This window comes from Squalius cephalus (genome assembly GCF_949319135.1).
Source record: "Squalius cephalus genome assembly, chromosome: 8".
NCBI lineage: Eukaryota > Metazoa > Chordata > Actinopteri > Cypriniformes > Leuciscidae > Squalius > Squalius cephalus.
Window position 1 is genome coordinate 46,894,926 of NC_137129.1, and position 17,121 is coordinate 46,912,046.

The following is a 17,121-nucleotide window of genomic DNA, read 5'->3' on the forward strand; positions in this document are numbered from 1 at the left end:
AGGCTCATGTAGGCATATATAATCAAAAAAGAAAAGAAAATTGTGTGGAATGGTGAAGTGCTTGTGAACTGTTATTCCCGCTATTTTTTTAATAGTTCGCGCTATTTTTGAATCTGAACACGAAGCAGTCACGTGAGTGTGTGTGGAAACGAAGCTTCGGACGTCACAGATCACGTGATTGTAGCGCCTCCTTCAGGTCACCAGGACACACGGCCTAATGGGCACCAAGGTAAGTCATACAAGAGGATACGTGGACCAGTACTCTAGATTCGTAGGGAGCAGCAGTGAGAGATTAAATGAACAGACAGACAACAAAGGTAAGTTAGAATAATGTTGCAAGATTTATATTAAAGGGAAAAAAAATAATGAATTAAATGAATTAAATTGTCTCTCTTTCAGGAAAGACAGAAATGGCAGAAAAGAAAAATGGGCAGTTGACTAACAATGAAACCACGGATTATTAATAAATTCAAGAAAAATAAAACAATTAAATAAAATGGTTTCTGGGTTTTCTCTTTTCCCTTGTTAGAATTATTAGTTATTTATCCCTTTTTTAATATCTTTCTTTTTCTTTTAGGCGTTAGCCTATTTATTTCCTTTTAATCTCTTTTTGAAAGCTAATTTATTGCAAATTTCCTCAAACTCTTATTTCAATGTTTTCTTTTTACATATTTATCTTTTAGTTTTATAGTTCCTTATTTGAACTAATTTTAGGTTTTAAGTTTCTTAATCGAAATCCACAATGGATTCGTTTCTTTTTCTTTTCCCAGTTCAACTCAGAAATAAAAATAAAATTAAAATAACAATTATATCTCAATTATTTCACACAATAAACCCTTCTCTTTAAAATAAAAATAAAAACAGGCAATGAACAATGAACAAACGATCAAATATCTGTAGATTCAGTAGTGTTTTTTCCAAATACCAGTCTCTGAATTCAAAAGAGAAAAAATATCGTCCATACCCCAGTAAACGTTAGATGCAACAGTTCAGGCCTACCGTTGTGGTGAAAGGGGAAAATAGAATACTGTCGATTGAGAAGAGCAGAGAAAAGAGTTCGACGTCAGTTCACTCTGTCATCCTGCACAGTTCTTTTCCTCCGTCCGGGGAAAACTAAGCAGAGGGTCCGATGAAATCGTTCGATGTTTTCGTTTTAATCAGGATTAGCTGGGAGGCTCGCCATCTTGTTCCACACAGTGATGAGCTCAGTCCGTATCATCGCCGTGTCCACGATAAAAACACTCAAAACTAACTCAAAATCACTCATATAGTTCAATTCAAATAAAATAAATATACCTCTAGACGTTTTGTCTAGTTTTACATCAAAATCACTGTTAATTTCACTCAGAATTATCTCTGCCGATTTCTCTGTGCAGATTTTTTTAATTTTTTTATTAAATTTTAGTTAACATATTTCTCATATCACAAACAAGTATATATAAAAAAAATAACCCACATAAACATATACATACATATACAGTTCAGAGAAATAATAAATAAATAAATAAATAAATAATAAATACAAATACAAATAAAAATAGTTAGCCACAGAGTACAGAGATAGTAAATTCATCTTATACAAACAATATATAAAGGGTAAATTGATTGCCATAATATCAGGGAAGCTTACCAAATATTTTTTTATAACACTCTATAAATCTATTACTTTTCTTATTATCTATCAGGGTAAGAGAATTGAAAAGTGATTTAAATTCCACTAAAAATAAAGGAAATGAGGGTTGAGACCCTAAGAATTTCTGTTTATGAATGAAAAATTTCCCCAGTAATATAAAAAAATTAACCACAAGAATTAGAGACTGATCCTTACTATTATCATAGTAACATATTACATCCTTAAGAGAAAAGTTATAAATTATCATGGGGGGATGGAATATGAAATACTTTAAATCAGACCAGAACTTCTTTGTAGAATCACAATGAAAGAAAAGATGAATAAAAGTTTCATCAGCGCGTCCACAGAAGGAACAGGAGTTATCAATATATCCACATATTTGGATATTATAGAATTTACAGGATAAATTTTATGTAAGATTTTAAAATGAACTTCTTTTACCTTGTTGGAAATACAGAATTTATGCGGTAAAAGCCATGCTTTTTTCCAATTTATATCAACCAGCTGTGAATTCCAGTAAAATTTTCCTCTTGGAACAACCTTGTTTTTACTTTGCAAAATTAGATGAATATATTTATTGTTACATTTTTTATCAAGTAATTTAATGCCGTTCAAAGACAATGTAGGTTGAGCATATGAGGTATTTACTTTATTAAAAAGAACATGACTTCTAATTAGAAGGATCAAACAAGAAGGGATGGCTTTAATGACCACGTTGTATTCCTTAAAAGGAATGGGAAAACTGTGCTTTATCATCAAGTTCTCATATGACAGTATGGAGCCATGTTCATCAAACAACGACAAGATATTTACGATATTTCTTTGGAACCACTTTGGATAGAAGAGAGAAGAATTTCTAATAGTTATATCAATATTATTCCATAAGAAAGTTCTGTGAGGAGAAAAATTGTGGACAAAACATAGTTTCCATGCAAGAAGTGACTGCTGATGAAACTTAGATAATGCAACAGGAAGTTTGTTTGGATAGTAATTACATATCAAGACAAAAGAGAGGCCACCAATTTTTTCAAAAATGTAGTTGGGGATAAAAAACCATACAGAATTAGGGTTTGCCAGGCATCTTTTAAGCCAGTTAATTTTAAAAGTATTAACAGTATCAATGAAATTTAAAACTTCAAGACCTCCTTCCACTCTGCTATTAGATAGCACAGCTTTTTTAAGTTTGTGAGTTTTATTTCTCCAAATAAAATCAAGGAATAACTTATTAATGTCATTGGCCATGGATTCATTAACAAAAAGAGAAAGTGAAGGGTAAACAAAACGAGACAGACCCTCGGCTTTTGATAAAAGCACTCTTCCATATATCGTTAAGTCTCTTTGGAGCCAGAGGTTAAATATATTCTTAGTTTTTTTAATTCTCTCATTAAAGTTCAAATGTTGTCTGGCTGAAAGATTCCTGGATATATAAATACCTAAATATTTCACTACATTCTTTACAGGAACACTTCCTATCGAGGTATCTTCACAATCATGCACACGCAATAATTCACATTTAGATATATTAAGCTTTAACCCTGAGGCAGCAGCAAACTGTTCGACTAGCACAATAGCTTTTGGCAGCTGATCTTTATCTTTAAGGAAAAGTGTTGTGTCATCTGCCAGTAGCGAAATTTTAATTTCCCTATCAAATATGGAGATGCCTTTAAAATCAGAATTGCATACAATGTTCCTGGATAACAACTCAACAACTAAAATAAAAAGAAAGGGCGAAATAGGGCAACCTTGTCTAACACCCCGCTTTATATCAAATCTAGGAGATGTGTTGAAATTTACTATTACAGAGCTATTAATTCCTTTATAAAACATATCAATCATATCTACAAATGCCGTTCCAAAACCAAACAACTTAAGACAGTTTATAAGAAAACCATGTTCAATGGTATCGAAGGCTTTATAAAAGTCTAAAAAAAGGATGAAAGCTTTAGAGTGTATTGAGTCTGCATAGTCCAATAGATCTACTACAAGTCTAATATTGTTACTAATATGCCGTCCCTTAATAAAACCTGACTGGGGTTCAGCAACAATATTATCAAGTCCGGTCTTTAATCTGCTTGCAAAAACTAAAGCCAAGATTTTATAATCAATAGTCAATAAAGTAATGGGCCGCCAATTATCTATTAGCAAAATATCTTTATCAGGTTTTGGTATTAAGGAGATAACCCCCTGTTTCATCGTTGTGCTCATTTCTCTCTGACTGATACATTCTTTATACATATAAAATAAATTATTTTGAATAAGGTCCCAAAAATGAATATAAAATTCAATTGAAAGGCCATCAATACCGGGTGCTTTCCCTTTTTTCATTGAAAAAAGTGCTGTTTTAATTTCATTCAAAGTAATCTCTGAGTCACAAAGTGTTTTAAAGTCATCCTTAATAGCAGGCACATCCTTCATTAATTTAGAGATGAAATTTTCACATTCGCAATCATCAAATTTGGAAGTGTAAAGGGCACTGTAAAATGAAGAGACAAAGTTGGAAATATCTGTTTTATCTGAACAGTGAGTTCCATTAATATCAAGAACATCCAGTGATTTCCTCCTTCCATTCCTTTTTTCCAGAGCAAAAAAGTAACTGTGCAAACAGAATAATGACAGATCTGTGGGGAGTCTGGGGACCCTCCTGTTTTTTAGGGCCGACACGATGGGCAATATCGATCCCCTCCTCCAGGTATTCCTGTAGCCCAGGAGCAACCTTTCCAAATACAGTAATCACCACCCTTCTCACATCCTCGTTGGCCTCCTCTTTTAGCCCGTGCAGCTTTAGCGCCCATCTCCAGCTATAACGCTTGCAGTCGGTGACTCCTTCCCTCAGGATTCGGTTTTCTTTTTTCAGATTTTCAATCTCTTGCTTCGTGTTTTTCAGTGTTTCTTTATGTTGCTCAACGTCCACCACAAGTTGCTGAACAGTAAATGAGAGTTTCTCAATTTGTTTAGAGGTTTCAGTTGTTGTCAGTTCGATGACTGAAATTTTATGGAATGAGTTGTCAATTTTTTTCCCTAGTTCACCACAACTTTTGGCTAAATCTTGGATAGCAGCCAAGATGTCCGCATGGCCATTCTCTTCATTGTCACCGTTACCATTACTGTGCTCGCGCTTCTTCTTCTTTGTGACAGGTTTCTTAGAGATATGAGGTGAGGTGGAAAGAATGTCACCTGGGCTAATGTCAAGTTTATTCGATACATCTTCTTTACCTGAGTCTTCCACAGAAACTTCTGTGGTGTCGACGTTAGAGTTGTCTTCCATTGTTTTCACCCTCTGGCGTGCGTTCCTGTGTTGACAAAACTTTAGCCTAGCTTCCAGCCAGTTGTGACTTTTCCCTTTTGCCGGTTCTTTTTTTTTTCTTTTTTTTTTTATGTAGGCTATGGTGAGCATATTTTCACAACACTGCTGCCCCGTAGCACCAAAAATGGTTTCACCTTACTTTCAAGCCATCATTACACCAGTTTCAAGTCAAAGTAATTAGGTTGTGTTGTCAAAAACCTCCACTTTTCTGACAGACGAGTTCAAAACAGCCTCCTCAGACCAGCGCCATCTTGGCCAGTCTGCAGACTGTGCTTACATCTCATCTCCCCGCGTGCTCTGACGTCATCCCCTCATTCACGTTACTCTCTCCTGGTAGGTCGTCAGTGACTACACATCATATTCTCTTAAAGGCAACATAACATTCAAAATACAGCATACATTTTTCATATTCACAACATGAGAAAAATAAGAACAAAAAGAAAACACTTTTGAATCATTAATGGAAAAAGTTTTAACTTTACAATTCTGAACTCAGTTATTAATTTACTTTTCTTTTAATTCAATTTACTTTTGGTTATTTCTTTTAGTACCCACTCTGGCTTACTATTTATTTTTTTCCTTTCTTAATTTTTATTTGTAATCACTCTGGGTTACATGATTATGGCAAAAAGAATCAAGCTCCGATACACTGCTTCATCACTACCATCTGCCATCATCGCTGACGCTCTTCCTCATCACTCTCCATCCCGACCCGATCTCCATCTGGAAAGGACAGCGCTGTTATACATCAGCTAAGTCTAATCCTCGTTTCATCATAAAGTCACAGCTGCTGGTATCCGTGCCTCTGTTCAATAAAGCGTTGTTATATTTCAGCTGGCCTGTCTGTCTCTCCACCGCCCTGACAGAAGATGCAGAGCCCCACGGAGACTACAGCAGTTGCTGATACTCACAGAGACGGAGTAACCCATCATCTCCTGACCGGTTTCCAGGATGGCCGTCGATCGAGGGATACGTGAAAGATTTCCTCCAGCTTTCACACTTGGTCAACTGGACAGATGACGTCCTTATTCGAGTGTTCGGGCTTGGACTGGACTATCCCCTGTACCAACCAGCTTTAGTAAAACCACAATCACTCATCCAATATCTGGATCGTGTGCTGTCGGTGAGTGGATCAGCCTTCACCGTGGGGATGAACTGACACTGAATCTCATGAATGAGTCTCTGGTATGAAGACAATAATTCTGCTTTCTGCAAATATATGTAAATGTAAGCGTGTTGATTTGTGTGATGATGCTGACGTGGAGCTGTGAAGTGTTCCCAGATCCAGGAAAACTGGATTCCTCATGACTCGAGCTCTGCCTGTACTCCAGATCCGCCAGCAGAGGGCAGTGATGATCTCACATGCAGCGCTGAGGAGTCTGGGAAATAAACCAGTGACTCCTACACTCATTATTACTGGCCACTGCTCTCACCTGTCATGAGGTGTTGTTTCCATGACGACCAAAGCATTGCCATTATAACCATCACAGGATATAATTAACCAATAATGCTACATCAAACATAGTCACTAAGTGTCGTTTTACAATGATATAAAACCACTGATGTGTTTGCTGTGAGAGTATATAGGCCTCAAATGTTTTGTGATGTCTTTTATTGGAAATTTGGTTCTCAGATGAGTTTTCTCCTGCATAAAGCGGCATAACTTTCTCTCTCTGATCATCTCTGGCAGTAAAAGCCTGTCACAGGAGTGTTAATGTGTGTGTTTCTCACGTCAGATGTGTTTCTGTTTCCTATAAAGTCACACCCTGATTCTCCTATTTGACTGATGATGATGATGATGATGATGATGAAGATGAAGATGATGATGATGATGATGATGATGAGGTACAGAATCTGTGCTGAGAATCAGGTTTGGTCGGATAAGAGGAAAACACAAACTCTTCTGTGTGGATAATAGATGACGGGGTCTTCTTCTTCAGTGTTGAGTCAGAGATCTGTGAGCTCAGTCATGTGTTCCTCAGTAAATCATCTCTACATGGACGTCTCTCTGCTCAGGGTCAGTCACGCTGGAACAGATCCTCCACAAACACCTTTACTACATATTAGCACCTCACAGATATAACCTGAATAAACATATTAGTACATGTGTTACTAAGCTGTTGTTACCTAAAACTACAATATCTTTCTGAGATTGTATGATGTGATAATATTTAATCTGACTATAATGACTAGAATAACCAGCCCTATGTATTACAGTCGACGAGTTATAGAGAGTCAGACACAGGTCTGGGGTCTGCAATAAACCAGCGAATCTCTGCGATGGGTTTCTTGAGTTCGATAAGGTGCGATGTTGTATGAATAGCACTTCTGTTTAAGTTGGTTCTGTTCCCTGTACTTCTCATTTTTCTGGCACACCTTTCCCAAATTCCTCCACACTTGATTTGCTGTCTCTGAACAAAGAAGTTTCACAAATGAAGGCTGCCACCTCCATAGTTGATCCTGTACCTACTAGTTTGCTTAAAGCATGCTTTCCCTCGGTTAGCTCTGTTGTTTTGAGTATGCTTAAAGGGATAGTTCGGCCAAAAATGATATTAAACCCATGATTTACTCACCCTCAAGCCGTTCGAGATGCATATGTCAATCATTTTTCAGACGAACACATTTTCAGTTATTTTAGAAAATGTCTTAGATCTTTCAGTGGTTATAATGTCAAGTTATGGGGTCCACTCTTTCAAGTCCCAAAAATGTGCATGCATTTTTTCACCTCAGAAATATTGCTAGATTGCGTCCCATGTTAATATGTCAAATTTATTGTGAGGAGGAAAACCCCTTGAGATGTGACATCTCGTTTTCGAGGGGACCATCACACCAAAACCACCCATTTCATCCCCAATCCAACCATTAGAAATTAGACAGACAATTAGAGTCATTCATATAAACAATTATATTCATGTCAAACATGAGAAAAACAGTTGCAACTGGTATGCAAATGATTAAGAAGAGACATATTAAACTGGTAAAAGGAGGAGATCGATCTAAAAGACCTAGGTAAAGCATTCCAATCAGAAGGGGCTTTAAATTTAAAGGCTCTCCTCCCACTTTCTTTGGATATCTTTGGTACAAAAAAGAAATGTTATCATTTACTGTGGCAGAAAAATTTATCAGTACATTTGTTTTCTCGCGTATTGATTATTGCAATGCTTTACTAGCAGGAGTCCCGAAAACGACCCTAAATAAATTGCAATATGTCCAAAAGCTGCCAGAATCCTGACAGGAACCAGGACCAGAGAGCACATCACCCCTGGAATCCCTGCACTGGCTCCCTGTCAGGTTTCGAATAGACTTTAAAATACTCATGCTTGCTTATAAGGCCCTGCATGGCCTAGCGCCCCAGTATCTATCTGAACCTTTAACTGTTTACACTCCCAAGCGTGATCTCCGTTCCTCCGACTCTTGCCTTCTGACGGTTCCCTCAACTCGTCTGCGCTCTATGGGTGACCGGGCTTTCTCTTCCCTTGCTCCAAGTCTCTGGAATTCTATTCCAGATGAGATTAGACATGCTGAATCTTTTAGTGCTTTTAAATCTTTGCTTAAAACTCATTTTTTTAGACTTGCTTTTAAGTGATTTAGCAATGTATTGGTTGATTGTATATTTGTATTTTGTATGTTAGTTGTATGTTTAGTTTTATTGTTTTGATGTTTTATTTTGCTTGTTATCTACTTTATTCCTGTCTGTGTAAAGCGCTTTGAGAAGTAACATTTAAAAGCGCTATATAAAATGAAGTTATTATTATAGGGAGTTTTAAAACAGCTCAGACGGAGAGCAGGAAAAGAGTTATATTCATCCATTATAAATACAGAAAGTGGAAATATTGAAACAAAGTTAGGGATAAAAAAAAGACTGAAATAAAAAAAGGAGAAAAATTGCAGTTGAAAAGAATAGAATTTAAAAGAATTACACATAGGAATCTTAAGAGTGAAAAGAGCGCTGATAAGAAACTGGGATGAGGAGATAGTTCCTGACAGAGACTTATGGGCAGTGAAGACAGACGATCACTCCTGCTTCATAAACAGCTCAAGAAAAGAGGAATTTTAAGTATGAATTTATGAAAAGAATAGTGAGAGAAATAATAATAAAACCATTAAACACTAGAAATAAAGAGACTAAAGAGGAATGGAAACAATAGAAAGATCAGCAAGCAATAAAGCTCTTAAACTCAGAGATATCTGAGAACTAGGAGAGCATAGAAGCAAAGCAGAGAAAGAATGATAGAAGAGGACCTTTGACTTCTGATAGGAGAGGAATCCAGTCGGACAACAGAAACCCAGAGAGAATTACTGGAGCCAGAGTTAACAGATGCGGCCAGAACACAGACAGAAGAGAAGAACACAGACTGTATGATTAAAACATCTAAACATGTGAATTTAAGTGGAGAAGTTATAACATTGATTAAGTTGATATAGCTATAACACAAGCTAAAAGCTTTTGACAATGTGGGAAGTTTAACAGGGAAAAAGAGGAAATATTGGCAATGAAAGGAGATGTTAATTAATGCATCTAAAGAGCAAACTCCACCATTAAGTGTATGGCTATCAATAGAGGATGAGATGCCTATAACAGATAGAGTTAAAATCACAAAGTGGATAAATTAGTAACGATCCTGAATACTGTAACTAAAAAACAAATAGAAGAAAATGTGAGAATAGTGAGGAAAACAGAATAAATTAATATAGAAACAAAAATGAATCCTTTGATAGCACAAATAAGATGGATGAAGAAAGGACATATAATACTGTCACGATCAATGAAACGGAAGCAAGGATGCAAGTAAAACTCTTTATTAGTGAGATGATGAAAGTACAGATCCTCAGGCAGGCTGGTGACGCAGGGACTAGATGGTCAGCTATCCGCTGGTGAAGTGATGAGACGGTGATGTCGGTGAACGGGGAAGTAATCCAGATAGTGAATGACAGTCAGTTGAAACAAGGAACAGGAACAAGAGCACGAAACTGAAACGCCGACTGGAACAGGACACACACACACACACACACACACACACACACACACACACACACACACACACACAAGAAGGAAACAGTGAATTCATGAACCGTGACAAAATCCTCGTTTTCAAGCGAAACTGAGAGATGGAAATGAGTTTAGTATACTTAAAACACTTATTATATTTGAATTCCCTATTATCTCTGTAAAGACACTTTGGAACGATCTACATTGTTAAAAGCGTTATATAAATGAAGATGACGTGACTGAAAACAGAATACAAAAGCCTGGCAGAACATAACGCAGGAACTTGTGAGGATGAAAATAAAAATAGTATACAAAAGACAAGTTATATTTAATATGATAAATGAGGAAAGATGACCCCAGAGCAAAGAAGTCAGGTGATGAGTAACATACAAAACTCAAATATAAAAAGACTTGAACAGAATAAAATCATCATTTAAAAAAAAGAAAAAAGAAATACAGCTCGATGAATAAAAAGAGCAATAGATAAAAAGTTAACATACACTAAGTGTATGTTATTAAACATAAATAGTGTGAAGAAATAAGAGACAGGGGCTTAGTCCTGGTAGGAGTTATAGCTGTATTAACAGCACTAGAAAGGCTAAAAGAAATAAATGCTACACAAGTTATTATTATAATGGATAGCAAAAAGGCTGAGACAAGTTTAAATGAAAACTTAGACATTTGGAGACAGAACAGGTTCGTTAAGTTTAACAGAAAACCTGTTGACCACAGTGACTTATGGAAGAAGATTGATGATCTAGTCAGGAATTTGGACCTAACAGTGATTTATCAGCATGAACATTCAACGTAAAACACAGAGACAGCTTTAAAAAACAAAGAAGTAGATAAATTAGCAAGATAATGAGATAAAATAAAGAAAATGAGACAGTTGTATTAGGAAAATACACAATTGGAAATATTCTGTAAACCTAAAAATGATAATATAGATAATTATATTAATAGGGGAAGACAAAAATTATAAGACGTGATTATGTTAGAATCACACCAGAAAGAGTCGACCAAAGGTGTTGATTGGAAACAGCTGGACCTTTAAATCCTAGGTCAAAGTAGAAAATAAATATATTAGTAGCAGTAGGTAGACTTTGGGTAAATACCGTGACAGACACTATTGTAAATCCCTTTATAAAAGCAATAGAGGAGTTACTGACAGCATGCTTTACACCCGAGAATATTAGGGTTGATAATATAGTTTGTTAGAGGACAGTTAGAGGTTATCTAGAAAACAAACTGTTTTGCACTTGCGGTATACACCAGAAAGTAATGTAACTGGAAAATGTGCAGTAGGAACTTTAAAAAGTTTCTTTAGGGCAAATCATAAGGACATAAGATGGGATGAAAAGATTGAGGACTAATGTCTATCTTAATGTAAATCAAAAAGATAAAGAGAAAAAATAAACAATATAATGACAAATGTCTGGTTGTATAGATAAAATTGGATAAAAAGGATTTAAGTACTAAGAAAGATAAAGTATTAACAAAAAAATAAAAGGGTTGATAAACACACAGTATGGTTATTAGAAAATGAGCTTTGGAGTAAGAATGTGATTTTAGTGGAATAAGAAAGGAAGGAAAGTAGAATTACCTTTAAAGGGGTCATATAATGGTACATGCACTTCTACAAGTTGATTGTACTGAAGTGTGTGTTGGCACTGCCTGTACACAACCATCATATAAAGATAAAAATCCATCCAGTGTTTTTTTTAAATCTCCTTATATGTTTGACCCTCTCTCAAATCAAGCCGTTCGATTTTGTGACGTCACACGGTCCGATGCCCCTCCCACGATTGTTGATTGACAGCAGTTTTTCGACACAGACCCGCCCTCGCTCGTGAGCGAGCTGTCAATCATAGTCCGCATTGTTGATACGCTGGAGCACTGTCTATGAGCAGGATGGCTCTAAGCGAGTGTGGTGTTCTGTTCTTGGGTGTAATGAGGAACACCGCATCATGTTGATGTTCCTAAACCCGAACCGCTGGAGACGCAGTGGCTGGGTTTGTTTTCGAAGGGAATATTCCCCACGATCAACAGCAATGCTTTCATGTTTGCGCGAATCATTTCTCACACCAGACTGCTTTACACACGAGGGTCAGTATAAAGCTGGATTGCTAAGAAGCTGCTCCTGAAAAAAGGATCAGTACCAACTATTGGTGTTCCTGCTGCACCTCCAGAAGAAGTGAGTGTAACGCTTTATTAACCTTTATATTAATCTTTGCTGCACGCTTCACGGTGTTTACACTCAGGGGACATTACAGCATGTTTTCTATGTACGACGTTCTCAATATAATTCATAATCCCACGTTTATAATTACGTCACACAGGGTAACATCACCTCAGTTCTAAACATTTGATTATCGTTTTATTTCATCTCTTTAGTTGGTTGCACTGATTATTTACAGCCATCTAGACTATGATATTTACACAATACAGTTTTTTGATTTGGTTTTTTATTTTTTTTTTATTTTTTTTTTTTAGCTGACGCTTTTATCCAAAGCGACTTACAATTGCTATATATATGTCAGAGGTCGCACGCCTCTGGAGCAACTAGGGGTTAAGTGTCTTGCTCAGGGACACATTGGTGTCTCACAGTGGATTCGAACCCGGGTCTCTCACACCAAAGGCATGTGTCTTATCCATTGCGCCACACCACCCCGCATGGTTTATTTTGCTTTACCTTTACATTGATTTACAGGGAGTGCACTAATCACATGTTTCTTTGTGTTGAGTTACCTGGACCTGTTGGGGGCGGTCCCTTCCTGGTTGGGCGAAAGGAGTGGCTAAGGGCTGAGGAAACCTATATCCGGAGCCAGCTCATTAGGCCACACCATGTCTCAGCATGTGCCAGGGGGGATTCTGTCCTTAGTTAGCTCTTGAGATCTCAAGTGTTAGTTTGTTTACCCCTTCTACATATAAGCTCCCTTCTGTGTCTTTGTGGGAGGGTTTTGTTCAGTTAATTTTGTGTTACTAGTCTATGTATTTGAGTCTATATTCAGTTACTTTTTGTTGACCTCCTTTTAAGGCCTAGTTATTAATTTTGGTCTTTATGTAACTTCTCAATATTTTGGGTAATAAAACCCCTTTTTTTTTTAAAACAGTCTCCTGTGTCCTCTTGCCTCACTGCCTTGGTCCCGACAATAATGAACACCGCCTTATGGTTATTGTGTTATTGTGTTACAAACGGTGTCCGCACAGAACAGAGGGGCGGAGTCAGCAGAGCTCATTAGCATTTAAAGACACATGCACTTAAACGGCGTGCTGAAAACAGAGCTGTTTTTGACCAGGTAAAATTAGTGTTTTCTTACAATACTAATGAGAATTTTTAATTAAAGTATATTACAAACTTTTAATTTAGACCCTAAAGAATCATATTAGCTTGTACAAAAATGGCATTATATGACCCCTTTAAGGAAAAAGACATTATACCAATGGTGTAAAATAACTCATTAAAAACCAAGAGGAAAAAATAAAGAGAATATAAATTACTTTTAACATGCTCTTTTATTTAAAAAGAATGAAACAATATAAAGAAATAGGTCTCTTACCCATGTTTGTGATAACTAGAATGGAACAGAACAAAAAACTCATCCTAGCGTGTGTGTGTGTGTGTGTGTGTGTGTGTGTGTGTGTGTGTGTGTGTGTGTGTGTGTGTAGAATGCAGATTTATGGGTAATAAAACTACTGATAGTGTGTCTCTGGATGGAGCAAAGCTAAAGAGAATAAAATAAGCACAGTTGAACGTGAGTAAAAGTGTTCAATTACGTGTCATATATGATTCAAAGCTAAATATGAAATGAGACTGGACATGGCAGAGCAAGTAAATGAGGCTGTAAGCAAATAATGTAAATTTGTTGGCAAAGGCTCGGATATCTAACACCGTAAGTATACGAATTAAGAAAACCCTTGACAGAAGGGGAACATGTGTTGGTAGATTTTTAGAAGGGGAATAAAGCCCAATTTAAAGAGAAAAATCAACAAAAAGGATGCAACCTTTGTGAGAGAATAAAGAGATTGATTGATTCTCGGGTGCTGCGCTAATCACTCCGCCCAAGTAGCAGTGCTTCGCCTTCTGAGAAAATAGTTCCCAGTATTTAAACGTTTAAAAAATGTCTGTGTCTCATATGACCTTGTTATTTGTACACACTGTGACTATACAAATCACAACATGTAAATAGGAAAATGTTGGCTTTATTTTGTCACTTATTGGGAGCAGTATGCTAGCTGGAGCCATTTAACTCCAGTCTTTGTGCTAAGCTAGGCTAGCGGTGGGTGCGTCAAACACTTAAAGCACGTCATAAAGCATAAGTGCATGTCATTTACCTCAAATTTTTAATTGTATTTATTTTAAAAAGAACTATATTCTCTTAGATGCTGTGAAGAGGTGGAGCCCAAACTCTACAGACTCTGATGATGCAGCGATGGCAGAACACCTGAAACACACTCCAGGAAGAGCTGGGGATACAACAAATGAGTGTTTAAGGGATAGTTCACCCAAACATGAAAATTGTCATCATTTACTCAACCTCATGTTTCAAACCTGTATACCTTTCTATGTTATGCTAAACACAAAGATGTTTGGAAGAATGTTTGTAACCAAGCAGATGTCGCTTCCCATTAACTACCATACTCATTTTTTCTCCAATAATGGTAGTCAATGGATGCTCTATTTGCTTGGTTACAAACATTCTTTAAAATATCTTCTTTTGTGTTCAGCAGAACAAAGAAACTCATACAGGTTTGGAACATGAGGGTGAGTAAATTACAACATTTTCATTTTTGGTTGAACTATCCCTTTATATAATAATTCAGTATTTTGTAATTGGTATTTTAGTTTGGTTATAACAAATAATAAAAAATAAAGAGAAATTTTGGCTGTTCAAGATCAATAAAATGTTGTGCTAAATCAGAACATGCTTCTTTTTTGCTTATGTCCACAAATAATGTGTTCTTGTTAGTGATGTACATGTGATTAAAACGTTTTATTGACCTTCAGGTCTGACTGGACCAATTTTGGACCTTTTTAGAACCTTGGTCAAGATGTGTAAACTTCAAGACTTGATTGCCTTTCACGATGTTACACAATAGGTGTGTGATTATTTCATACGCAGGCTTATATAGCGGAGAGCGGGGCACAAAGTTACGCTTTTTGACTTTCTCAGTTTGTGTAAATCTACTTATGGTTCAGAGTATTTATTTTTTCCCACATTAATTTCCCACATGTCTACTACAATTATGTGGTTTTGTTTCATTAATACAGTATATACTTTTTTCTTGATATACCCCGAAAGAATGGAAGTGAACTGTGACAACATGCCCGATAGGTGGGGTACACTGTAACATGACCATATGACAGCTTAAAATGTTATCTGATCTAATAAAAAAATATATACAAAACAAACTAAAATATTTTCTAAATAAAATACAATTAAAAAACTTTTTCATATAAAATAATGGCAATTTTTAATAATTAAATATAAACAAATTTTTGAGTTTTGACTACGAACACATGAAAACACAGCTATACAACATAGTTCAAAACAAATAAATAGTAATTTCTGAACATTGACTCTCAGTCTTTAATCACCTTTTTCTCACGTTTTCTCAATAGAATTAATAAAAGTATAGAATATAATAGCATATTTCTAATAGGGGCTCATTGTAACGCAGTGTGACAACATGCCCCGCCTGCACAACTGGGGTTTAAACCCGGCTAGTGTCTTCTGCTAATTCTCAACTGTTAAATAACATCTTGGAGATTAAAATAATATCTGATTTGTCTCATTTTAAATAAACACAAAAAATAGAAATGAAAAATTAACTTAAGTAAAAAATTACTTTTGCTATGGTTTAATAAATGTCTATGGATATCTTCCAAAAAAAAAAAAAAAAAAAAAATATATATATATATAATGAGTGCAGTTTTTATATTTATGATTTATGATTTAGTTAAGAAACATCACACGACCAAGAGTGCAATAATCAAAGACGCATTATAGAAGTTTAAGTTTACCGTGAAGCAAACGTACACGTTTTACACAACATATATATTTTACAAAATAAGTTCCTCTCTAAAATTGCTATAAAATCTAAGCCATATGTTTAACCAAGTTGTGTTCCAATTGTTGTTCACAGCTTAGTCACCTCCCGTTTATTACTGCAGTTCTCTTTTGTTTGGCCTCCCACATAAAACCCTTCATAAACTTCAACTGGTCCAAAACTCAGCTGCTCGTACCCCTTCTGTTCATCACATCACTCCTATTTTACAACAGCTCCACTGGCTCCCTATCATTTACCGTATCAACTATAAAATACTTCTCCTTACTTTTAAAGTCATTCATAATTTAGCCCCTTCATATACCCACACACGCTCGTACTCTTAGATCCTCTTCTTCTATTCACGCCACTGTTCCCCGTGTCCGCTTTCAGTTCCTCTGCTCCTCTGGAACTCGCTTCCACCGGACATCCGTAACACTGATTCTCTCACACTTTTCAAATCCAAACTCAAAACTCATGTTTATAGCTTATATCCATTGATCACAACTGCATCTTCTTTTTTAATTGTATTGTATTTCATTGTTTTTATTTAAATATTGTTATTGTTGTTGATGATGATGTAAGGTGACCTTGAGTGTCAAGAAAGGCGCCTATATAAATAAAATGTAGGCTATAATAATAATAATAATAATAATAATAATTTACATAGTTGCCCTGTTGGTGGTTTAACTGCTTCTAATGAAATGTTTAGCGGACCTAATAAATGTGTTTTAAAATGTAAGCCACATTATTCACTGTGCAATAATCAAACATGCGTATAAAAAACATTTAAAATTAGTTGTCAAAGAAATGTTTGTTAATCAGCGATTCAGCAATCGATACAGAGGAACTTGTCTAATGCTTTTAAATGTTTCTACTTACTTTTCTTCAGGCGGAGAAAAGTTATATTCCAATTGTGGCCAATAGAGAAACATAACAGCAATAAAACATCAGAATAAACATAAAAAAATTATATAAAATTATACAGAAATACAGGAAAATCAGTATTGCATTACCGTATAGTTTGCCGATAGTGCGGCGCGGATCATAATCCGCGGGTCGGGCCAAGTAATAAAAACATAACACTCCAATTAATCGAGGGTGGATGCCACATAAATCATTATTGATTTTAATAAAGACACGGAA